This window comes from Gorilla gorilla, chromosome 21, assembly GCF_029281585.2.
Source record: "Gorilla gorilla gorilla isolate KB3781 chromosome 21, NHGRI_mGorGor1-v2.1_pri, whole genome shotgun sequence".
NCBI classification, from domain to species: domain Eukaryota; kingdom Metazoa; phylum Chordata; class Mammalia; order Primates; family Hominidae; genus Gorilla; species Gorilla gorilla.
The window spans coordinates 55188851-55214534 of record NC_073245.2 but is presented as its reverse complement, the minus strand read 5'-3'; the positions used below and the strand labels follow the sequence as shown (position 1 = coordinate 55214534).

Below are 25684 nucleotides of genomic sequence, written 5' to 3'. Positions count from 1 at the left end.
TATTGATACATAACAAACCGCCTAGAAACTTAGTGGCTCAGAACAATAACAATCATTTATTTTGCTCATGCATGTTCATTTTCGGCAGGGCTTAGTGGAAGAGCTTGTGTCTGTTTCATGCAGTATCTGCTGGGACAGTTTGAGGGCTGGAAAATGGCTCACTTCCCTAACTATCAAGGGAGTGCTGGGAGCTCAGCTTAGCTATGAGCTGGAGGGCTCAGTTTCTCTCAAGTGTGCCTCTTCTTGAACTGCTTGGGCTTCCTCACAGTATGGAGGCTGTGTTTTAAAAGTGAGCATCTCAATGGAACCAGGAAGAGGCTACCTGGCTTTTTCTAATGTACCCTCAGAAGTTATACAGCATTACTTCTGCTATGTCCATCCTATTTGTGGAAAGGTTAACAGTCACAACCAGGTTGAAGGGGAGGAGAATGAGCCTGCCCGTGTTAATGGGGCAGTGGCAAAGTCACAGTGTAGAAGCGAATGGGGGTGGGAGATACTGTTGTAGTCATCTTTGGAAAATACCATCTGCTAAAACTCTTCTGAGATAGATTTTTTTCCCGCTCCTTTCACACATGAGAAAATGGAAGCTTAGAAAGGCTATGTCAATTCTCCATGGTCATGAGCTTGGAATGGTTGAGTGGAATTTGAATCCTGGCAGTCTGGCTTTGGAGTACACATTCTTCACCACTAATTATTATAGCAACAAACATTTATTGAGTATTGCAGAAGAGTATGCCAGCTACTCTTTTGAGCACTTTAAATCTGTTGACTTGTTTAATCTTTCTAACAAGTTTTCTCAGTAGATACTATTGTTCCCATTTTACAAATAGTGACGCTGAGACATATAGCTATTATGAGATTTGCTCAAGGTCATATTGATATGTGTCAAAGCTTAGATTCAAACTCAGCCTCTGGAGTCTCCACACTTGACGATATGCTGTCCTTGTTCTCAAGTAATGATTCAAGTTGGTTATAATGACCACTTTGGGCCCCCCTTTCCTTCCACATCAAAGATAGATAAGAATTTTTTTTCTAATAATCTCCATCACCACTCCATACACCCTAAGGATTCATTGAGGTTGTTAAATCTCTTTCATAGCAGAAGGAGCTTATGTGTGCAAAGTGGATCCAACATTGCATACCATCAACATGTCCCATCAAGGAGAGCTAGCTTTTCATTTTTGTGCCAGTCTGGAAGGAAACACTCATGGATACATCTTCCCTCTTTCTCTTCCTCCTTCCTTCTTTTCTTCTTTACCCCAGCTTTGGGTTCACATATGTTATTCAAATCTCACTTCTCATATGCAGTCGCTGCAGGGTATTGGCCAATGTAACTGCTTGGAGTGAGCCTCACTGTTTTTTGCCTGTAACATGTGGGTACTTCAGCTGGTTGCTGTAAGTATCTTAAAATTGTGCATGCAAGGAGCCAGACATATAGAAGTTGCTCACATGTATGCTGGCATTCCTCCTCCTTTCCTGCCTCACTCCCTGCCTAATATGCCTGGAAGCACACTTGGTGCTGGGAACTCTCTTCTTTCACCTGGCAATCAGGTTGTCACCTTTCCTGTGTTCTACCATGACTTGCAGAGAGGGAACTGTGTTAAGTAGATGGCAATACCAGCCTGGGCAACATAGTGAGGCTCTGTCTCTAAACAAAAAAAAATAAAATAAAAAATTAGCTGGGTATAGTGATGTGCGACATATGCCTGTAGTCCTAGCTACTTGGGAAACTGAGGCGGGAGGATCGCTTGAGACCAGGAGTCGAGGCTGCAGTGAGCTATGACCACTGCAGTTCAGCCTGGGCAACAGAGTGATACGCTGACTATTAAAAAAAATTATAAAGGAGGTAGCAATGGAATGGTTGGACTGGTGTCACAATAGAAACAGACTTTTCAAAAAAGGATGAAGAAAGAGAAAGAAAACAAGAGGCTCTTGCTTTTAGACATGGGATTTCTTCTCTGGGGGAAAATGTAGTGAGTTGGATGGTAAGATCCTGTGTTCTGAGAGTGTGGGAAGAAGAAGACAGTCCTTCCTGGGAAGACCTGGAAAGGCCTGACATTTTTGTGCTCAGTGCAGGGGTGCTTGCCTGTCCTCATTTCTCATGCCCACAATCTCAGGATGGCACATTGGGCCCAAGGAGCCCAGCGTTTCAGAGGTAGTAGGGGTTTAAGGATGACCTGAGCCCTGAAGTGGATGCCTAAATTGGGTGTGTCATTTGGTTCACACAAGTTTGCAAGACAAATACGGGATTAGAACTCGGTTCTCCCAGTTCCCCCAGCTCTGATGCTCTTCCCCTTGCTAGAATGCTTTCAATATGCCCTCTGACTTAAAACAGAATCAGTGGGGTTATTTCTACTTTTAACTATTTATTCATTAATGTTGTCTACAACCTCATGAGGGACCCTACACTGGAAGCACGCAGATAAGCTGCTCCTGAACTTCTGAATAGTAGAAACTATGTAAAACTAAACAAAGTTTTGTCAACTTAAGCTGGGAAGATTTGGGGTAATTTGTTACGCAGCAGTAGATAACCAATACAACAAGAAATTCTCATCAGCCAATGTCCTTTCATCTTAGTCATGTCCTGGTAGGCCTCACCTTTTTAAAGCAGATTAAGATGTTTCCCTAAACAAAGAGCTATTGCTTTTCTATGACAAATTCTGCTGTTCTTCTCAGCCAACTGGCACCAGTGGTAACCACATTATACAATAACAGTTTATTCCCCCATCACATAATCTGAGGCTCAGTGATTCAAGAGTTAGGAAGTAGCAGAACTGGGTTTCATCTGGTTTCAGAGGCTGTCTCTGCCAAATACTGTAGGATGTTTCTCAGACATCACCATTGAAGTTTTCCTAATAGCAGATGAGAAAGTGCATGTGCTCCCAGGAGTCTGGGGCATAGCCAGATGAACCTGCCTCAAGGAGGACATTTCTTTAAAGTTTTATGTTTTAACTTAAAAATTTATGTGAATTTTTAATTCTGCTCATTAATATATTCATATTGGTTATAACATTATATTAGACTACTCTTAGTTATACTGCAATACCAATAAGCTCCAACATTTCAGTGGCTTTTTGGTTGGGATGTGTGCCTGGCATCTGGCTCTTTAAGGTATGAGACAGCCTGTATAACAAAAAATGGTATTGTTCCAGGTTCCAGTAGCACCTGAGTTTTGTATTTTTTCATTTGGTACTCACCTTTGGAGCAGGAAAAAAAAAAGTCCCAATGGCTTAATACATACATACAAAGGTGATTTCTAATTCAAGTCACATTTCAAAGTAGGTTTTGTGGCACCTCCCAAGTGGTGACTCTGGGGTCCTTCTAACTTGTCATATTGACATTTGGTCTCTGAGTTCAGTCTGGAAGGAAGAAGAGAAAAAGTGTGGAGCATTAGAGTGGAGTTCATGGTCAGGCTTGGAAGTGGCCTGCAAGTCATGCAGTTGATTGGAATCCAGTCACATGGTCTTGATAGAACTGCAAGAGAAGCTCAGAAATGAGGTGGTCTTATGTGCCTAGGGAGAGATCAATGAAATGGGAGTGGATAAATACGTAGCAGATGAATACATACCGGTGCCGCACATATTTTAAATTATAATCCAAAGAATAACATCCCAAAAGTTTTCTACTATTCCCATTACTTAATGGATGAAATCGCACTGACTCAAGTCTGTCATTGAGAAGACTGTACTGAGTGGAGAGCTGACAATGTGTTTTGGGCTTGTGTCCAGACAGTTTCTCTTCTATTTGAGTCAAGATATCTCAACAGGGCTTACTCGCATAAATTGGTTATTTCACTGTGTGACAAGCGATGTCAGGGCAATCACCAAGCAGAGAGGTACTGAATCCTACCAGAAAGGTGGCATGATGCAATATTTTAGGCTAATGTTGGTGAGTTTTGGTGATAAGTCAGGTTGTTCATGTCATATGTCCTGGTTTACCAGTCTGGGAAATGCTGGTCCAAGGAGTGTGTGAGCAAAGAAAGAGGACCGAGAATATTTTCTTTATCATGAGTATTTTAATTGTATTCATATGTAAATAAACTGAAAGGCCCAAATGAGTTTTAGTTCCTATGGCAGATTGTATGTATATATATATATATATACACACACACACACACACACATATATATGTGTATATGCCTCAGTCTGTGTCCCTTCCCCTTGAAACTCATGACTGACTTGATAAATAGAATGTAGTGGAACTGACGCTGTGTGGCTTTCAAGGCTAGGTTAGAGAAAAGGCTATGCAACTGTTGTTCTCTTTCTTCAGACACTCATCTTTGGAGTTCTGTGTCACCATGTAACATATTAAAGGTGGCCATACTTGGAGGAAGCCCTAACTAGTCCCCATGAAAGACCACATGGAGAGGCCTGAGACTACATGAAGAGAGTGAGAGAGGTGCTCACCAACCCTTAGCTGCATCAGTCTCTATGTGATTGCAGTTGCGCCAGTGACATCAAGCCAGAACTGCCCAGCTGAGCTAGTGATTCCTCATCCATGGAGACCATAAATGATTGAGATCATTTTAAACGACTAATTTGGGAGTGACCTGTTATGCAGCAACAGGTAACTGAAACAGTCTCCCTAGTCCAGTCTAATCTTCCAATCCTCCGATTTCTTTTTTGGCTCAGCTATCTTGACACATGCCATTAAAACACTAAGAGTTTTTTTGGTCTTGGTTGCTGGATAAAGATGCTAACTCCTTTTTCTGCTCCTCACCCTCCTGGCTATCAGGAAGAAAGGCTAGGCAGGGCAGCTAGGTTCCTTGCTTCCTGGGCCAGCTTACTGGCCCAATAGACTGAGCACCAATAGACTGAGTTTCCTCCTTTTCTCCATTTTCCAGGGATGGGCACTGATGAGTTAAACAGGTGAGGCAACATGGATGTGCATTGACACTATATATGAACTACAACGACTTGTCTAGAATTGGCAGAGGGGTTTTTTCAGTGTCCGGGTTCAATTTAATCCTTTTATCCAGACCTCAAGTTCTTTCTCTCATGACATCATTCTTGATGTAGCACACAAAGCCGCTTGGATGTGTCCTCCAAATTCTACAGTAGGGGATAGTGATATGACTTGGGGACCAAATTGGGCAGTCTTTTATTTTTTTAATTGCTGATTTTTGTTTATTATTTAAATACTAATGTTAAATATTTCAATATAATTTCTAGAGAAATTATGTCACACATACTACTTTGAGTAAACTGAAAACCAAGAATTTTGTTTCTATTCTCATCTCAACCGCCAAAAATTATTTAATAGAATGAAAAGTTTATTGGCTGTATTTGGAAGACTGTTTAACCTGCTAGCAGTCTTAAGAAATTTTTATGGGCTGGAATTGTTTGAACCTGGTTTTAAATTTATCCCGTGGGACTTTTCACCCAGTTATCACTTGGACCCCAAGGGTGAGACAAATATTTGCAACAAGGAATCAGATATGCTTATATTATGTGTTTATCTTAAAATATATATTTAATTTTTTTATTGTGGTAAAATAGGCATAACATAAAACTTACCATTTTGACCATTTTTAAGTGTACAATTGAGTGGCATTAAGTAGATTCAGGTGTTGTGCAACCATCATTCCTATCCATTTCTAGAACTTTTTCATCATCCCCCAAAAAGCTGTGTTCGTTAAACAGTAACTTCCCATTTCCATCTGCCCCCCACCAGTCCCTGGAAACCACCACTCTACTTTCTGTCTCTGTGGATTTGCCTGTTTTGGGTAACTCATGGAAGTGGAATCATACAATATTTCAGATAGCTTTTTTATATAAATACGTTTCTTTTTTTTTCTTTTGGAGCACAGCTATGTTCATTCATTTATGTATTATGTGTTTCTGCTTTTGCCCCACAACAGCAGAGGTGAGCAGTTGTGATAGATAATGTATGTATTGTGGACCCAAAAATACTTACTATCTAGTGCCTTACAGAAAAACTTTTCAGACTTCAGAACGAGACTGGAGGTGGCTGGCCTCTATGATTATTTCATTAGCACGGGAAAGGAGCCTCAGGTCCAGTCCCTTGACGGTGCATTTTTACACGATAAATGTAACTACAACCCTTAACTCTGCCTGGTCAAATTCTTACTGTTTTCAGCTTCCCTCATTTTTGTAGTTAAAAGTATGCAAACCATTTCAGAGTTCCGCCCGCTTTCTCTCCTGGGTTTGCTTCTCTCCACAAGGTCTAAATGACCTGTAAAGCTTTCCTTTCACCCCCTAAATTTTCTAATATAATACCCTTTATTCCTACCAGGTCATCTTTACCTCTTTCCTTTTTGTATAACAAAAACTCTTTCTGATCAATACTGTCCACTTCACATAAGAACGTTTCCAGTTATGAAACAATATCTGCTAAATTTTCTAACTCTGCAAACTCCCCTTTTCATTAAGGTGAGTAATGAATTAGTTCTTATTTAGATTTTGACCTTTCTTTGTGTCACCATTTTATTCCCTTCATAAAGAAAAATAAGATTTTGACTTAGAGTTCTGAAACCATGACGGTACCTACATTTTCAAAGTCACTTCTCGTTTTACAGTGAGTTTGTTTAAAAATATAATTGAGGTGACCATTTTGCTTTTTTTTTTCCAAGACATATCATCTTCACTATTGTGTTGAACACACTTTTTTGGTGAGAGTGTCAGTGAGAGATACAGAGGTAAACCTAGGTCGTAGGATCTATGGTGGCCTTGATATACACTATGGCTCTCTGAAGTTTTATCCATTCTTGATGTGGGCCCATTAGTATATAAGTTTATACATTAAAAACATTTTTTCTCCCTTCGAAACAAAACAACCCTAAATCCCATGCACCAGATGATTTTATTGTCAGTCACTTATTAACTTAACATCTTCATAAATACCAACATTAAAAAAAAGCTGAACAAAACCTCAATGCAATATCTAAATCAGAGGTTGGCAACCGTTTCTCTAGAAAGCCAGCTAGGAAATATTTTTCCAATAGATTTTTTCCCAATAAAACTTTATTTAGAATAGGCAGCCAACCATAGTTTGCTGACCCCTGTTCTAAATTGTTCACCATCATGCCTTCTTTTCCCATAGACTTTAAAATGTCTTTTTAAAGTGCATATGTTTTTTAATATCTCTTTGAAACAGTGACGGCTTCGTAAGGTGATAGATGTTTTGTGCGTGTCATGATACTTAGGCACATTTTTTTGTTTGTTTCTACAATAATCAATAATGACAAGCCTGTAAGAAACAAAGCACCTAAGTGCATCCTACTCATTGGTGAATGCTGCTCAGTCTTCATTCAACATCTCCACAAGGGCTGTGGTGTTATTGGGAGAAGCCCAAGGGGATGTGACTGTGGTGTGACCTTCTATGACTGGAGGTTTTTCTGTGCTCATTGCCTTTCACATTCTCAGTGATTTCAAGTTTACATCTCAAAATTCCAGCTTATAATCATCAATTTTCCCAGTTGAAATCATACTTAAGTAAGGTGAATGAAGCATGAAAGCAAATCACAAAATACAGCAGTCTGTAGACTCTTCTGCTGTCAAGGGAGGGAGGAGGGAGTGGCTGGGGAAATGGAATCAAGTGTTTGGGAATGAAAACATTGATGGAACATTCTTGTGGTAACAACCTGAGCTGATTTGTGGGAGCCAGTGGAGTTTTGTATAATAATAAACCAATACTCGTTTCTAGGGTGACACATTTCCTGTTCCCCTGGTTCTACCTGGGCAGTCCTTGTCAGCCTCACTGGGAAAGCCCAGTGCTCACTTTCTGTGACCCAGGAAGGGCACCAGCCACACGGGCCAAGGTATGCCTTGTACACTGGCTAACTGCTAAAGTGATACTCCTGGGTTCTCCCAAACCACGGCAGTGCTACATTTTGTCATCTCTCACTGCTCACACAAATATTTCCTGATCTCTGTGTTTTCATGAAGAACTGTGCTATCCCATGGAAACTGGTAGAATTTTACTAATTGTGCTTGCACCCATGTGCAAAATATTTAAGGATTTGGTGTAATGTGAAAAGGGTCTCAGACTTGGAATCAGGGAGTTGAGAGTTCAAACCCAGCCCTTTACTCAGTACCACCCACATGACTTGGAGCAAATAGATAAACCTAAGTTTTCTATTCCATAAAATGGGCATAATAATGCCAATCTGATGGCATTTGCCCATTCATTTACTAATTCATTCACACAATGGTTATTGATTGCTTACTCTCTGTCATATGCTGTGTGATGTTATCCTGAGACCTTATGATAAAGGATAAACATGGGCTTAGTGTCTAGAAGATGTTGCAGGCATTAGGGATAAAGCATGTAAAGTGTCTTAGATGTAGTAGGTGCTTCTTGCAAGGTAGCTGTTACTATTCCATCATTGTGATGCTCATGGGTGTTGGCAGTTGCAGGTCACAAGGCACACTGTCACCTCGTCGAATGGTTGCCCTCATTCCTAGCGTGTCCCTCCGGTTGACTCTTTACCCCTGAGGCCAAGACTCAATGTTCATCTCCGCTGCAAATGACTGACCCAGTCACAGGTTCTGACCAGGGGTTCCTATTTCCCTGCAGCCACTGTCTCTCCTGGTTTATTGCCTGGGAGAAGCATCTAATAAAAAGTCAGTGGCTCTGCTGGTCCTGTGTGGGTGTGTTTCCCTGCTGCATGGTGCATATAATTTCATTGGCCGTCATGAACCTGTCAGTTGCCATGTGATGTATGACTGAGCTGCTTGCAGCACATGGGGGATGGGAAGCCTGGACTAGACCCAAGTCAGAGGGAGGGAAGCCTGGTACATCTCCCCCATCCCATGACCCTGTCCCTGAGAGAGCAGACCCGTGGAGCACAGATCCACAGCTGTTCACTTAAATGTCACCACTTCAACTAAGGGCAAGACAAGCACGGACTGCATAGTCAACATGGACCAGAGGACTTTTCGAATGGGGAAGAACATTAAATATTTTCACGCCTGACTCCTAGGTTTTGTAGACAAGGAAAGTGAGGCCCCTCTGATGAGAAGGCCGCCATTCTTTGTTTCGGTAACATTGACAGAGCACTTGTTCTATTTTCAACACTCTGGGGACACAGTGATAAACAGGACACACAGCCTTCAGTGGCCCGTCTCCAAGATGGGGCACAAAATCCTTGCCTCCTTGTAGAATCCCTCCCATGTTGTTCCAGGGCTGATGTGTGTGATCAGTGGACTTTGGCAGAAGCTTTGATTTGTCACTTCCAAGATTCGATTATAATAAGAGCTACTGTAGCTTCCATCTTGGCCTGTCTGTGGGATCCCTTGCTCAGAGGGAAGCAATGGCAAGCTGTCCTGTGAAGAGGCCCACGTGACCTCCAGCCAGCAGCCACATGTGTGAGCATGGAGGAGGATCCCCAGCACCCGTCAAGCTTTTGGGTGACTGTGGCCTTAAGATGTTACACGTTTCATAAGTGCCATGAAAGGAGAGACAGGCAGTGAGAGGTTATGATAATTACTGCAACTATTCTTTATCTGTATGGGTGAATTTTGGTGTGGGGGTGTCAGCTATGATGCCTTGGAGGAAGCAAAGTTTGCAGTGACTCCTGAGAGAATGGAGGCTTTAGCCGAGGAAACTGCGGGGGAGGGGTGGGCGGAGTGTGGGCGGGGTGAGTTTCTGAGGTGGCTGACATTTGGTATGTTTGAGGAACTGAAGACAGGGTGGGTGGCTGGAGTGTGACAGCATGACCAAGTGTCCACCAGAAGAGGTTGGGAAGCAAGCAAGGTGAGACCATGCAGGTCTGGCAGGCCCCATGAGGGGTTGGGATTTTGTCAGCTAAGCCAGAGCTGCAGACAGGACTTTCTGCCTTGAGGGCAGTATTCTGTATCTGCACTGCCGACCACCATAGCCACCAACCATTGGTGGCTATTGTGCACTTGAAATGTGGCTCGTGCAACTGAGGAACTGAATTTGACATTTTATTTAATGTCAGTCAATTTAAATTCAAGTAGCCTCATGTGGCCAGTAGGCACCCTCTAGGGCAGTGTAGAAAGTGCAAGGGCAGCTGGGGGAGAAGCTCCTGGCAGGGCAGTGGTATCACCTCAGAGGAGTTTGCAGGGAGGCAGTGCTGGTTGCAGTGGCCAGGATGGGTGGAAAGCAATAGAGGGAGGCAGGGAGGGGCGGATGTAGGGGTGTAGGTGGAGATGATGGCTGCCCAGCAACTGTCCTGAGTTCTGTGGCCTCTTGTGCCTTCCTACAGCCCCAGTACCATGTGAGGATTGGAACTGCTGAAGCGGGAGTCAGTGTGTGTTTGTTTCTACCTGGTCTAGCCTGATGCAGGGATGTGGCCTCTAAGACAGCAACTGCAGAGGATGGATGGGTTAGCCCTCTCCCAGAGGAGAGTCTGTCCCCAGCCTCTGGTGTTCACAGAAGCCCCCACTGTACAGCTCTCTTTCCAGGGCTGGGTGTGGTTCGGTGTCTTCACAGTCGGGTGTGGAGGCTGCTTACTGTTTATGCTTTAGTTTCTTCATCTGCAGATAGGATATAAATACTATCTACCTTGTAGGAGTTTCATGAGCCTCAAATGAGATAAATCCATGTAAACTCCTTCCCACAGTGAGTGACGCATGGAAGAATGGATGACTATCTACTGTCGTTTTCTTTGTCACAGTCACCATCATCATCCATGAGCTAGGAATCTCTAGTTCTGTTTGCTGGCCTCATCTGACCTCATATGACCCTTAGGGCTAGACAAAGCTCCATTCAGAAACTGTCTCTCGAGCTGTACTAAGGGGAATGCTGGAGTTGGATTCCACAGGATGCTGCAGAGGGGAGTGGGTGACTCAGGATGAGTCCAGGTGGAGGAAGATGCCAGAATGCTTAGGTCTATTTTCATCAAACGCTGGTCATCCTAAAATGGACAGGTGGAGGCTGCAGGAAGCTGGTTTGCTTTGGAGACACTGGGAACACCTCAGTGAGTCACAGAGGGGCTGGGAACACCTCAGGGTCTGTGCCCTCCCACCTAATCGCTCTTGAAAATGATTCTGGTACAGAAGAAAATCTGGCTTGAGGCCGCTCCCATTTCCTGTGGCCTTAGGAAGGTAGTGTGTGTACAATGACATATTCGTTGGCATAGTGTCAGAGCTTCATATTAATGTCAAGGATTAGTTGAATATCATATTAAGATCCTTTTTTTCCTGCTGCTCTGTTCATGGAATGAATGATCGATAGAGATGAATGAAATGATCCGCGGTAACTTGGACTCACTACACCATTGTACTAATTTTATGTCCCTGTTGTCTTGCCTGTCGAGGCTCCTGTGGTTCACGGTCATAAATTTAGACCTTGTGTTCTGCTTCTCTTACCCTCATTCATCTGGCTCCAGCCTTGCTGGCCACACTGCTGGGCTGCTCCTTGAACAGGGAGGCCTACCTTCACCTTGGCTGCTGCTGATACCTGCATCAACCTTCCCCCGGCTCTGGGGGGCGCACTCCTCATCCCCCTGCTAGACTTTGAACATCTTCTCAGTGAGGCTGAGTCTGACCATTCTATTTACAATTATGGCCCCTCCCCTTTACCTCTGATCTACTTTTAGGTTTTCTTCTCTGTAGTATTTACCACCTTCATTCTATATAATTTTTAAAAGTCTGTATTTTTAAAAAAGTGCATTGTTTTTTATCTGTTTCCCACCCCTACCCCCACAAGAGAGTAAGCTCTATAAGAGCAGGGGTCTTGGTTCTGTTGGGTTCTGTTCTGTTCTGTTGGCCACTGTATCCCCACTTTATTTATTTATTTATTTAGAGACGGAGTCTCACTCTGTTGCCCAGGCTGGAGTGCAATGGCATGATCTTGGCTCCTGCAACCTCTGCCTCCTGGGTTCAAGTGATTCTCCTGTCTCAGCCTCCCGAGTAGCTGGGATTACAGGCACGAGCCACCAGACCCAGCTAATTTTTGTATTTTTAGTAGAGACGGGGTTTCACCATGTTGGTCAGGCTGGTCTCGAACTCCTGACCTCATGATCCACCCACCTCAGCCTCCCAAAGCGCTGGGATTACAGGTGTGAGCCACCACACCCGGCGGTATTCCCACTTTCTAGTACAGGGCCTGGCATGGAATTGCTGAGTCATAAAAATGTTGAAGTAATGGCATCCAGGCTCTTGAACCTGCTCTTCAAAGTCCTGACCCCCATTGCAACTTCCATTCCGTTCTTTCAAGATCCCTCCTGCTCTAGCTCCCAGTTGGGTCATATTCACTCAATCTTCATGTCTGGTTATTCCTCATTCCTTCTTCCTGAATTGCCTGCTGTCTTACCCCACTGTCTTCTACCAGTACATTCACCCTTTAGGCCACCTAAAACTTCCTAAGCCACCTGGTCAGCCTCTGTTGTTAGCACTTACTGGCTCTGCTTACCACATGCTATGCATTCATTCCTTTAACTGTTGCTGATTCCTAGGTCTTGAGTCTTCCTTGAACTCTTTGTTCTTATGACTGGCATCATACAAGGAGAATGGACTTTGGTGTCAGACAAGCCTAGGCTCTTCTTCTACTACCTATATGACTTGGTTAAGTTAAAGAACTTCTCTGAGCCTATTTACTTTTCTGTAAAAATAAAAGCAATGATTCCTACCTTGGAAGTTATTGTGAGAACTAAATAATAAAACATGCATGACAGCCCATAGTAGGTGCTCAAGAAAATTTGCTGCATGACGGTGGAGTGAGCTGAGCATCATGGGGTAGGGAGCTGTAGAGTTAACTAAGGAGATTTTACTTCTGTGTGCTGATTTGGAAAGGGGAGATTGTTTTTGTTCCACATTAGAATAATGAGAAAGCTCTTATCTTTATTGGAATCCTTCTACAGAAAGCGGAGAGCTGTATTTGTGTCAGAAATAATGTGGTCTTTTTACAAGCTTCTGTGTGATAGACAATAGCAGAGCCTTTTTAACTGGCATGTTCAGGACTTTTTCTGTCTGTCTCTTTATATGGTCTGTCAATTCCAGTCTTCTCGTGGCTTGTGAATGACTTGTGGCATTTGATTAGTTACTTCTTTGTGAATTGAGGAAGGGTGCATGTATGTATGTGTCTGTGAGCCTGCATATACACTCATGTTTGTACATACATGTGCATTCATATATGAACATACCTGCTTATATATGGGGAGCTGTGTGCTTGTGCACATGTGGATAAATGCATGCTTATTAACTTGTATGTTTTGGTGCAGCTGAGTATACCTGTCCATATTTGCATGCATGTGATTGTGAGTGAACATGCTGTTATCCTGCAGATAAAACTCAAATGGGCATGGTAGACCTGACCAGTCAGCTCCAGGCTGGGGAGCTGAGACCAAAGTGGAGTTGTCTGATTGGAAGAATGTGTGTTGGTGGTGGAGAAGGGCAAATTGGGACCCATGGGAGATGGAGATGGGGCCAGCGTGCCCAGGGAAATACAACCTATGTTAAACAGGGAAAATGGAATAAGGCCTAGACACAAAACATTAGGTTGCCAGAAGTAAGGCAGGAAACTGGAAAGAAACACGACAGTGGGGTGGAAGTGGAAGGGGAAGCTCTGGGCAATACCTCCAAGGTGTGTGAAACCATCTCTCATTTCTAGTGGGTTGTGGGCAGGGCCTCTGGCCACACCTCCCTGTGGACTACACTTGTCTCAGGAGTGTGAAGTGGGCATCCCCAGATCCCAGGAGGAGCCCAGGACCTGCAAGACACCTTCTGTGCTGGTGTCATGTGCCCAGCTTGGAGATGTACCTCTGATAGTGGATGTGGCATCCAGGGGGACTTCACTTGGGAGGCAGAACAGCCTGGTGGTGCCTGGACTCCCCGTGTGGCTCTGCCTTGGTGTCTCTGTGACCTTGGGAAGTTGCTCAGCTTCCTGGGGTTGATTAAGGGATTAAACAGCAGGAGGATGTAGAGTGCTTAGCTCTGTGACTGGCAGAGAAAAATCACTCAGCCAACACTGGGTCTCCCTTCTCAACTCATTTTCATTGTTATTTCCAACCTTGGAGTTGTAGGGCATTTTAGCACTCAGCATGGCTGTGACAGGCTACAAAGTGGCCTAAATTTAACCTAGTGAAATGTAAGAGGAGATGTTTAAGGGTCTCTTTTGGGGCTCCATGAAGAGACACACAAAGGATGTGCACACAAAGGATGGGAGAGCTTGAAATAACAAGAGCAGAAGAGACAAAGCACCCAGTGGGGAAGTGACTGTAACACCAAAGGAGCCACCGGAGCCAGCCTGGAGTCTGAGCCTGTGTAGACAGGTTGCTGCCCAAATCCCAGCACTGGCAGCTGCTTGCTGACCCCGGCTGGCGGTGTGACCTTGGGAAGATCGTCTAATGCCTGTAAGGTATGTGGGAGGTAGTGATTATATCTACCTGGATAGATTATAAGAAGTTGGGCAGAAAGTTCACGCAGTGCCTGGCACAGAGGAATTGTGCCTGCAGTCATCAGATCCTCAACCTCTGCTGTCCGTGTCATAAGAGCAGCAATGGCACCCTGGAGCTGAGCCTCAGGAGGGCGGGTGTGGGAGAGGAGCAGAGGGATGGAGGCTGCTCATCAAGGACCTGGGAGGCAACCAGGTCCTTGGCTGGGGAAGCCGAGTGGGCGGAGCTGGCCCTGCTCACCTCCATGGCCTCATCTCCCATCGCTCCTCCCCTTTCGATCCATCTACACTGGTCACCTTCTGACTTCTAGAAGCTCCTTGCTGCCTCAGGGCCTTCACATAGTTCTCTTTGGCAGATTTTTCTTTTTCCTAATGGTTGGCTTTTTTTATACGCTTAGATCTTATTTTACATCTCACCTCCTCAGAGAGGCCTTCCCTTCCCTCCTTGCTGAGTGGGTGTTCATGGTCCCGTGCTCAGTCACGCTCTGCCAAGCTCTGTGTGTATTTCTTGCATAATCTTTATCACATGATATAATTATGTTACTTGTTTGTTTACTCTATTAAGGTCTACCTCCCACATGCACAGTGAGCTCTGTGAGGACAGATGGATGGCTTCTTAGTCATGGCTCTCTCTCTCCACCACCCAGCCCCGTGCCGGCAGCATAATGATGCTGAGTACGTTTGAAAATTTGGTGCTAAGTGTAGGCAGAAACTCATGGATGACACCTCTTTGTCAGCCTAACGAAGGTCTTTCAGTACTTCCAGGAATGCGTGAAACTTTCCCAAGGGTGCCTGAGCCAAAATCAGGAAACCCACATATTGGTGATGCTATATGAGTTTGTTAGGAAACCCACATATCTTTTCAGATGAGTTTAGGGACTTATTGGGATCTTCCCACCTATGTCTTCTTCCCTCAGTCTAGTTGTGGCCTCTGGAGCTGGAAGGAGCTGAAAAGAGCGCCCCATAAAGAGACCATTGCCATTTCTGATTGGGTTGGTGACTGTTTTGCTAGTGCTCAGCCTTCCTAGCCAACACCCAAAGCCATCCATTAGAAAAGGGAAAAAGAAAATGAACATAAATGCAGTGCCTGATAGTGTCAGTTTTTGCTGTGTAACAAATGATCTCACAACTTAGTGGCTTATACAATAGCCGTTTTATTTTGTGTACGATCATGTGTGTCCAGTAGGTGGTTATTCTTCTCTGGCCAGCTTGTTTAGTTTCTGCTGGGTTCTCTCATGTGTCTCAAGTGCCCTGCTCACTTCTCTGGAGTTCAGCAGGCTGCCCTCTGGAGCACCTTGGTTCTCCATGTGGGTTCCCATCCAGCAGGCTAGGTCAGGTTCATCCCTGTGATGCTCTCAGGCTTCCAAGTGCAACAAGAGGGCAAGCCCAATGCGCACGTACTTCTTCAAGCCTCTGCTTGCAGCATGTTTGTTGATGTCTTATTGGCCAAAGCAACTCACGTGGCCAGGGCCACAGTCAGTGTGGGAAGGGATAACCCAAGGGTGTGGTTACAGGGAAGTAGATATTGCAAACAATCTCCCACCTTCTCTGTGCAGGTGATTACATGCATGTTCTGATTTATTCCCTGAAATATACCATTCACTCCTTAAAAGAAGGACTTCTTCTGTTGTTTGCTTTTCATGGATAGGGACCCTGAAGTTCAAGGAAGTTGAAGGAGGTACGTTTACACAGTTGGAACTGCCTAAGTAAAAATTGCACCCGACAAATTTAATCAGGCAAGGAAGATATTATTCAAGACCATTGTAATCAGGTTGAGACAGGACTTAACTCTCTTGAAACAAAGGGATGAGGAATTCTTAAGAGCTGGAATTCTCAGGCCATCTGTGTTTGCTAATTAAGTTTACTAAAGGAAGAGTAAACTTTCTCATATCTTCATGACAGGAGAGGTTAAAAAGTTGGAGCAAGGCACACTGAAGTTGGGCTCCCACTCTTCTGCAGACTGGGAGATAGGGACGCTCTCTCCTTCAATGCTCACATTTCAAATGGTTGCTTCCCAGGTCCTTGAGAAAGACATTACTTGGGTTGTAAAACTAGTAAATGACCAGCAGAATTTTTTTAAAGGAGCAGAGAAACAATTTGTAGTTACAAGTTTTCTGAAGTAGACGCTCTAACAAAAGGGAGATGAGGAGCTTATCAGGAAGAAACCTGTCTAAAACTTTAGTCAAACCAAGGGGAAGGAATGTCAAGGCTTTCTTGGTCAGAGCTGAGATTTGACCCCCAGGACCATCTGATTTCAACACTCACGTGCTCCTTCCTTCAAGACCACACACAATACAGGCTGCAGTAGGGGGGGCAAGTCTGTCACCATTTAGAGACAGCTTAGGCAGCTTCTGAAGAATTTGTCTTCGAATTTGAATAAGAGAATGTATTTAACACATTGATGAATTCTATAAAATTGCAGATGCAGCATGTAGAAAAATTAGACCTTTAGTGGTAAAAATCTAGATTCACAATGTCAGAGCAAGAAGGGGTCAACGAATACAAGTTCATCTATTTCCCCGTTGCACAGGTGGGAACTGAGGTCTTGCCCAAGGTTACAGAATGAGACCATGTTGGAGCTATGTTTGTACCCCAGGCTCCCAATTCCCAATGCTGAGTTCTTTCTACCCTATTTTCCAAGGTTTTGCACCAGCGGCTTCATCCGGTTTCCTCTTTTTTTCTTTTTCTCCTTTCTTTTCTTTTTAAAGGCTCACTGGCAGCTACTGCTCCAAGGCAGAAAATGTATTCATTTAAATGACTTCGTTTGGAAATAGAAGCTTGAATAATGATGTTACCATTTATAATTGCTCTGATTAACCACACCACGTTTTGCAGTTTAGAATAAAAAAAGCCTCATTCCTTTTGTGATGTGAATTTTAATTGCTTTCTCTCAGGAAGACCCCCCCACCCCCCCTTCCAGGCCAGCATACTTGCATGCTCCCCGGCTTCTGGAATCTCAAAAAGACCCCTCCAGGCATGCCTGTGTGCTCCCTGGGTTCTCTGGCTGAGATTTGGGGCTGGACACAGGGTAGACGTTCTGGGAATACCTGGGTGGTTTGAGATTTTGGGACAAAACCTACCTGACTCTACAGTTATTCACCTTTAGACCAAAGTTTAATACTCCCTGGGGAGAATCACAGCTTTAGGGTTCCCATAAGGCCCAGACTGGAGACCTAGGATAAGGGGATTTAGAATTTTTCTAAGGGTTTTTGATGCACACTGGAGTTGTCATCCCTGAGATTACAAAGGGGGCAGGATCATCCATAATTTATCTGCCAGTGAATGTGTCCTCTCAGACAGATTTACTTCTCCTTTTTTTTTCAAACCTTAAGGATATTTCAGTTGTTTGACATTTCACCCGTCTGAAATAAGAATCAGCACAGTGTGCAGTAGAAAGAACAAACTCTACAAAAATATAGGTGAATGCGTATTTGATTTTACGGGGAGCAAGGGCTTTCCAAGTGTAAAAACCAAGAAACAAATGATGAGAAAGGATAATGGAGTTAGTTGTGTAAAATTCATAAACATTTGTAAGTAAAAATACAATTACAAAAAAGTTAAAGAACAACTTGAGGGAAATACAGCAAATATGATTCACAATGGCTAACTATCCTTGATATATAAAGAACACTAATAAGCAACAAAAAGGTGTCTTGACAGAAAAATGAGTTGTTTTTCTTACAACTCATGTAAGAAAAATTGCCATAGTCAATAAATCTGAGAAAAAATTAGCTTTCCTTTTAGTTGCTGAAATATAAATTTAAAAAGAATAAAGGTACCATTTTTTCTCGATTTACATTGACAACAATTTAAACAATAGTATTATTTCAGGAAAGGGGTCCTGGTCCAGACTCCAAGAGAGGGTTCTTTGATCTCATGCAAGAAAGAACTCAGGGTGAGTTCCTAGAGTAAAGAGAAAGCAAGTCTGTTAGGAAACTGAGGGAACAAAAGAACGGCTACTCCATAGACAGAGCAGCTGAAGGGCTGCTGGTTGCTCGTTTTTATGGTTATTTCTTGATGATATGCTGAACAAGGGATAGATTATTAATGCCTTCCCCTTTTAGACCATATAGGGTAACTTCCTGACGTTGCCATGGCATTCGTAAACTGTCATGGCGCTGGCGGGAGTGTAGCAGTGAGGATGACCAGAGGTCACTCTCGTGGCCATCTTTGTTTTGGTGGGATTTAGCGGGCTTCTTTACTGCAACCTGTTTTATCAGGATGGTCTTTATGACCTGTATCTTGTGCCGACCTCCTATCTCATCCTGTAACTTAGACTGCCTTAACCGTCTGGGAATGCAGGCCAGTAGGTCTCAGCCTCATTTTACCCAGCCACTACTCAAGATGGAGTTGCTCTGGATCAAATGCCTCTGATAGTATTGGTGGCGATAAAGTGATATGTTCATCTAGAGGATATAAATTCTTGCAATCTTTCTGGAGAGCAGTTTAGTATATAGTTTTAGAACCTTAAAATGTGCATACTCTTTGACCCTGTATTCTCTCACTTTTCTCAGTTTTGCTTTCTGTGGTTTCGGTTACCCGAATTCACCTGTGGTCTGAAAATAGGTGGGTATAGAACAATAAGATACTTTGAGAAAGAGAGATAAAGAGAAAGATCACATTTACATACTTTGATTACAGAATATCATTATAATTATTCTACTTTATTATTAGTTATTAATCTCTTACTGTGTCTAATTTATAAGTTAAACTTTAACATAGATATTAATATGTATGTTCAGGACAAAACGTAGTATGTATAAGGTTGGGTACTATCCAATGCACCAGGCATCCACTGGAGATCTTGTTTAGGACAAAACGTAGTATGTATAAGGTTGGGTACTATCCAATGCACCAGGCATCCACTGGAGATCTTGTTTAGGACAAAACGTAGTATGTATAAGGTTGGGTACTATCCAATGCACCAGGCATCCACTGGAGATCTTGGAACATGGTTCCTGTGGATAAGGGAGGACTATTATAATTCCATTCCCGCGAATTTATTAGTTTAGGGAAACAATTAGAGATGCACATAAAAGGTAATATAAAGGATTTTATCACAAGATTGAGATAGAAAAACTGAGGAAAACAATTTTAAATGTTCAGCAATAGAGAGTAGCTAAAATAATTATGTGGCTTTCATTTGATATAATTATCTGCAGATGTAAAAAATGATAATTACAAGTAATACTAAATGCCCTGTCAAAAGTCACACTCTATTTAGTTTAAAAATTAGCAAACTAGCCTTTATATACAATCTAGTACTGATTTTATTTAAATTATATGTAAACATAAATAAATGGAAGAAAATGAAACAAAGTGTTAACAGTTCTTGTCTCTGGGTGGTAGATTATGAACAATTCTTGATTTTTTTCTTTAGAGAATCTTCCAAACTACTTTACATATTTATTATAATAAACAAGTATTTCTTTTAAAATTGGAAAGTAATAAGTGATATGAAAATAAAATATTAAAACCAAAACATAAGGGTAAAGAATCAAAAAGTTTTGGGTGGAAGAGTCTGAGTTTAAATTTGAGCTTTGCGTTTACTAGCTGGGTGCCCTTGTTGACGTTTTTGAATCTTGACTCTTTTTGTCTATAAAACGGGAGCAAATGTAGGTCTTCACAAGATAATTCTAAGGGCTAATTTAGAACATAGGAAAGAATGTGGTACCAAATAGACCATCAGTAAATATAATGCTAGATCCTCCATTCTCTCCTTTCATCTGTCTGGCATTTTGGATTTGGAACCCAGGGTCTTCATTGGTTTTTGAATTCTCCTGTGAGTCTGTGCTTGTTTTAACCACAGAACCACTTGCTACATTTTCCCATAAGAGGGCTAAGTCAGGCTGGCTGGCTGGCTTCAACAGTGCTGTGGTTAAAAATTTGAATGGGATATTCAGATTATGTCACACATGACCTCTTCAAAAGCTGACATAGGAAGTCTTCCGTTTCTTCCCTCTTTGTTTTGTCAGTTTGGCAGTTTTCTAAAATTGCAGTTCCCAGAGGTGGCAAAGATGTAACTAAATGGTTATTTGTATACCATGTTTATGGACATATAAACTCACATAAACTTTTTTTAGGAAAATTTGAAAAGAAATATCAAGAGCCTTTAAGCATCTTCCTGTATTTTGATGTAGTAATCCCATGTTTAGGATATAGTATTCCAAAATAATAAACAGGCTGAGTGTGGTGGCTCACGCCTGTAATCCCAGCACCTGGGGAGGCCAAGGCAGGCAGATCACTTGAGGTCAGGAGTTTGAGACTAGCCTGGCCAACATGGTGAAATCCTGTCTCTGCTAAAGATGAAAAAATCAGCCAGGTGTGGTGGTGGGTGCCTGTAATCCCAGCTACTTGGGAGGCTGAGGTGGAAGAATTGCTTGAACCCAGGAGGCGGAGGTTGTACTGAGCCGAGATTGCACCACTGCACTTGAGCCTGGGCGACAGAGCGAGACTCTGTCTCAATAAAATAAATAAATAAATAAAAAATGCATACTATACTTTAAATGCAATTAATTTCAACTCTGTGTTCTTTCTAGGATTTTAAGGGATAAGGTGGGAATTTGGTTGCCTGTATTCATTAAACTTATACAGTTAGGTATCCTTTGGCAGGAAGCCCAGTGCAGCAGGTCTTTCCTGATGATGATGATATGCAGGGCTCCCTGTATCTGATACAGTTTTCTCAATTATTGTAGTCCAGATGAAAGCTGCCATGTGGTATAATGCAAAGATCCTGATCATTAGCATCACAGACATGGATTTGCTTCCAGATGTTGACAGGAGACTGATTTGTGACCTTGAGCAAGGTCCCTCCTCTCTGTATACATTCATTTTCTTATCTGTCAAATGGGCATGATAATGCTGCCTTGCAGGGATTTCATGTGTAAAGGAGGAGAGAATGCATGTGAGAAGATCGAGTGCTTCATGACCCTATCTAAGATGTTCTCTCCTTTTTTTTGGGGGGGGGGGGGGGGGTAAGTTGGACTGGTAGTTTTTTTTAATTTTTAATTTAATTTTTATTTCTTCCCAAAAAAAGGGGCATACATGTGCAGAACATGCAGGTTTGTTACATAGGCATACGTGTGCCATGGTGGTTTTAATGTTTTAGCCTTCTTTGCTGATTGCCTTGGGATTTCTACGTAACGGCTAGACTGCCAGATTTCCCACCCATCTATAGCCTCCAGAAAAGTAGTGTTGGCTGGAACCTTAGCTGCCCCCGCTTGGAAATTGGGAGTGGGTATAGGCATAGTGACAATTCTGTCTTGTTTCCTCAAGCATCGTCATAATACTATGAAGGCAGTTTAAGACAGAAGCTTTTGCAGAAAATATTTTCACAAAATAAAAGAAGTTTACAAAGTTTAGATGATTTTTTAAAATAAAAATTTGCCAAATGAAAGGTTTTTATATAAAAAAGTACCTATCCATAAAGTCTGGAAAATATAGGAAAATGGATTACAAAAATAAGAATCCATACATTTTTTTGACTACCCAAAGATAATCATCGGTGGTATTTTTTTGTGTTTCCTTTTAGGGTTGTTGGTGCATTTTCATATAATTGAAATCATGCTGTAAATATTATCATGTGTCTTGCCTTATTTTCCATGTAACCATAGCATATGCACTTCTCTCATGTTATTAAAAACTCTTTGTAAAAATAGCTTTGAGTGGCTGCATGATATCCCATTGAGTGGATATTAGATAGTTTTTCATTTCAATTATGTTCAAATCAATGGAAAACAACATTTTTTCACGTCTGATTTTTTTTTAATCTCTTGTCCTTTGTGTCTATATCAGATATTCCACAGATTATTTCCTTGTTCAGAATGTCTATATGTGAGGCTCACGGAGGCAGAGTTATACTTTTATTCAATGTCTGTGATGACTCATGGTTAAATCTTTAATGCATTCTAGTTATTTTTTAAAACGTTATGTTGTCTTTAGCTTCCTTGGAAATAGAGATGATGCAGCAGCACTGATGAGAAATCATACTCAAAAAAGTGAAGTGACTGGTACATTTCTGATTTGGAACAAATGCTGATGACAAATTAAAAATGACCATTGGGGGTAGTGCTGGAAATAGCTTATAGCTTTTGTTTTAATTTTTTTTAAGGATTGGGATAAGTGGAAGAGATAAGAAGTATGTTTCATTTTGTGGGTAATGCGAATACAGTCAAAATTGAACAGATTTTTCCTCTTCTCTGTCTCTAGCCATAGTGGAACTTGTACTAATTTTCTGGAGTTGTTCACCCAGCACTTGCGATTACTTTTAGCAGAAATGATCTCATTTCAGGAGCCTGTGAGGAGGAAAAGGAAATGTGTTCTCACGACTGTGAGTCAGTGTAGAGTGAAAGAAGCTGCAGAGAAGCTCTGTGTGTGTCTGTGGGTGTGGAATTGTATGATTGTGTGTGTGTGTGCGCGCGCGTGCACTGAGGTATGATGCGTTTATAGAGAGAGTGAAGTTGGAGAGGAGAATGGGAAAAATAATGACAAAGTTGAGTGAAACTCCTGCTTAACTTGCTGAAGCAAGTAAATGCAAAGATGTACTCTGGGGCTTAAAAATTTGGGGGTGATGTGGCTTAGCTGTAGTTGGCAAGAAAATATCTAGAGGTTTTGGTTGTTGGGGAGTTCAGATGGGGAATGGTGACCAGAGAAGCTATGTAATTTTCTCAAGACCTTACAACTGAATTCAAATTATTAACTGTTTAATTGCGAAGTCCCTTCTCATTGCATTGAGCCACGTACACCTGTTCAGCTGGGGTAGCATCTGCTGCTGGTTGGCGGGATATGGGTCGGTGATGGTGGTGTGCTTAACTAAGGGCAAGTGGCTCTTAAGGACACTCTGAACTTTCAAAAATGGCAGCCTGGGATTACCCTGCTTTCATTCTACACCCTCTTCAGCTGTCTCCCCAAATACTCTGGGAGAGAAATGGGAACTGTAGTGCTAGGAATCACCATCCTGATTAGCATCTCTCTTTTGCATCTGTCAGATGAGGTGGCTCATTACCTGGAAACTATACTCAGTTTTCTGAATAAATGGAGTACTGGTAAAATAACCCCAAACAAAATGTATCCCAATTAATTATTTCCCAATTATATCCCAAAAATTATTTGAGCAGGTGTGTGAGCATACTTTGTTTTCTTCTATTTTATGTTGTCTGAAATTCAAACCAGAAACATACTCTTTGAGGCTTTAGCCATGTTTTGTTTGGCAAGATAAAGATAATTATTCCTGTTTGTTTAATAATTCATATTTAAGTACATGCTATGTGCCAGATACTGTTCCAGGTAGGTGGGACCGCTGTGGGAAAAGGGGCTGAGGTCGCTGCACAGAGAGTTTACAGTTTGGAGAAGAGAGAGGCAATGCATTCGTGATTAAATAATTGCAGATAATCTACAGGGAGGAGAACAGTGGAGCAATATGATGCACACACACACACAAACACACACATACACACACAGAGAGAGAGAGGATGGGATAAAGAGGTGGGGTGGAGATTGCAGCAGTTCCTCTGGGGAGGTGACATTTGAGCTGACATTTTAGGTCCAAAAGTTAAGAGGGAAGCTGCCACATGAAGACTTGGGGAGGAGCTGGTTGTTTTCAAGGTTTTCTTTCCTCCCCAAAACGTACTTCTTCCTCAGTCTTTCCCAGATCAAAATGGCACCACCATCCGTTTGGTTCTGAAACCACAAATCTAGGTGGTATCCACGATTCCTCATTCTTCCTTTCTCCCTCTCACACTCTTGGCTCCACCCTGAAAGGTATTCTTCTCTCCATCTCTGCTTGCAGCTACCATCTCTCCCCTGGACCACTGTGGTAGCCTCCTGATTAATCTTCCTGCTTCTACTCTCATCTACACCCTTCATGTATTCTTCATGCAGCTGTTCAGGTGTGCTGATCAATAGAGTAGCCACCAGCCACATGTGAATATTTAAATGAAAATTAATTAAAATAGAATAAAATTAAATATCCAGTTTCTGGGTCACACCAGTCATATTTTAGGTACTCAGTAGCCACACATGGCTAGTGGCTACTGCACCTGACAATGTGGATATAGGACTTCATTGCAGAAAGTTATTTTTGAGAACCCTGAGTTAGAGTGATCTTTCCAAAATAGACGCCAGCTCATGGACCTCCCTGCTTAAAACCTCAAATATTTTCATAGCTCACTTTAGAATAAAGCTCAAATTCTTCTTCTTCCTTTTTTTTCTCTTTTTGAGACGGAGTCTCACTCTGTTGCCCAGGCTGGAGTGCAGGGACACGATCTGTGATCTCAACTCACTGCAACCTCCACCTGCTGGGTTCAAGTGATTCTCATGCCTCAGCCTCCTGAGTAGCTGGGATCTACAGGTGTGCACCATCACAAGCAGCTAATTTTTGTATTTTTGGTAGAGACGGGGTTTCATCGTGTTGGCCAGGCTGGTCTCGAACTCCTTACCTCAAGTTATCCGCTCACCTCGGCCTCCCTAAGTGTTGGCATTACAGGCATGAGCCACCACACCCAGCTTCAAATTCTTTATTCTGACTTACAGAGCCCCACATCACCTGGCTCCTTCCCACCTGTCTGGCCTTATCTTTGGCTTTCTCTTCTCTAGCCATTACTTTCCAACTTTTTGTTTCTAAAACAAATTGATTGTTCACTACTTGGGGCCTTTGTGAAAGTTCACACCTTGGGTTTCCTCTGCATGGAATGCCATGCCTCCCCTCCCCAAACAAACAAATGGGTTTGGGGAGGGGAGGCATGGCATTCCATGATGATTCCTTGTTGCCATTTAGATTTCACGACAAGTATCACCACCTCTAGGAGGCCTTCTTTGACTACCTACCATTCAGTCACTGTCATATAACCACGTTAGGTTGTCTGTGCACTCTGGCTACAGAAAGTAGCCAGAGTATTTTGCTTACTCGCTTATTGTTAAATTGTCATCCATTGTGTGCCTCAGCCTACTAGTATGTGAGCTTCCAAAAGGCAAAGGCCTTGTCTGTCTGTTCAAGGCTATAATCCCAGTGCCCAGAACAGTGCTTACCTCATAGTAGGTGCTCAATTAACATTTGTTCTAGAAATGAATGAATCATTGTAGGTAAGCAAGACTGCTGTAGCCCATATGGTTCTTTTGTGTGAATCAGAAAAAGTTACCTCGGGTCTAAGTCACCTTGTGTGTTGGCGATCCTGTGCAACGGAGCCTGGTATCCGTGGGTAGGGGAGTTGGGGAATAGTTAGGGAATCTTTCTAGGAAGGAGGAATACCAGGAGCAAAGTAGTTGAAGCAAGAATATACTTGATGTGTTTGAAGCAAACAACAACAAAGACCGGTATGTTTGGAGCAGTTTGTGAAGGGGAACACAGAATGAAAAAAAAATGGAA

At 42.6% G+C, this 25684-nt stretch overlaps 1 protein-coding gene across 9 annotated transcripts in view; it reads left to right on the top strand.

Moving 5' to 3' along the window:
• PTPRT (protein tyrosine phosphatase receptor type T) overlaps positions 1-25684 on the top strand; it is a 1110571-nt gene that overhangs the window by 192304 nt on the left and 892583 nt on the right. The gene's annotated exons all lie outside the window — the stretch shown is intronic.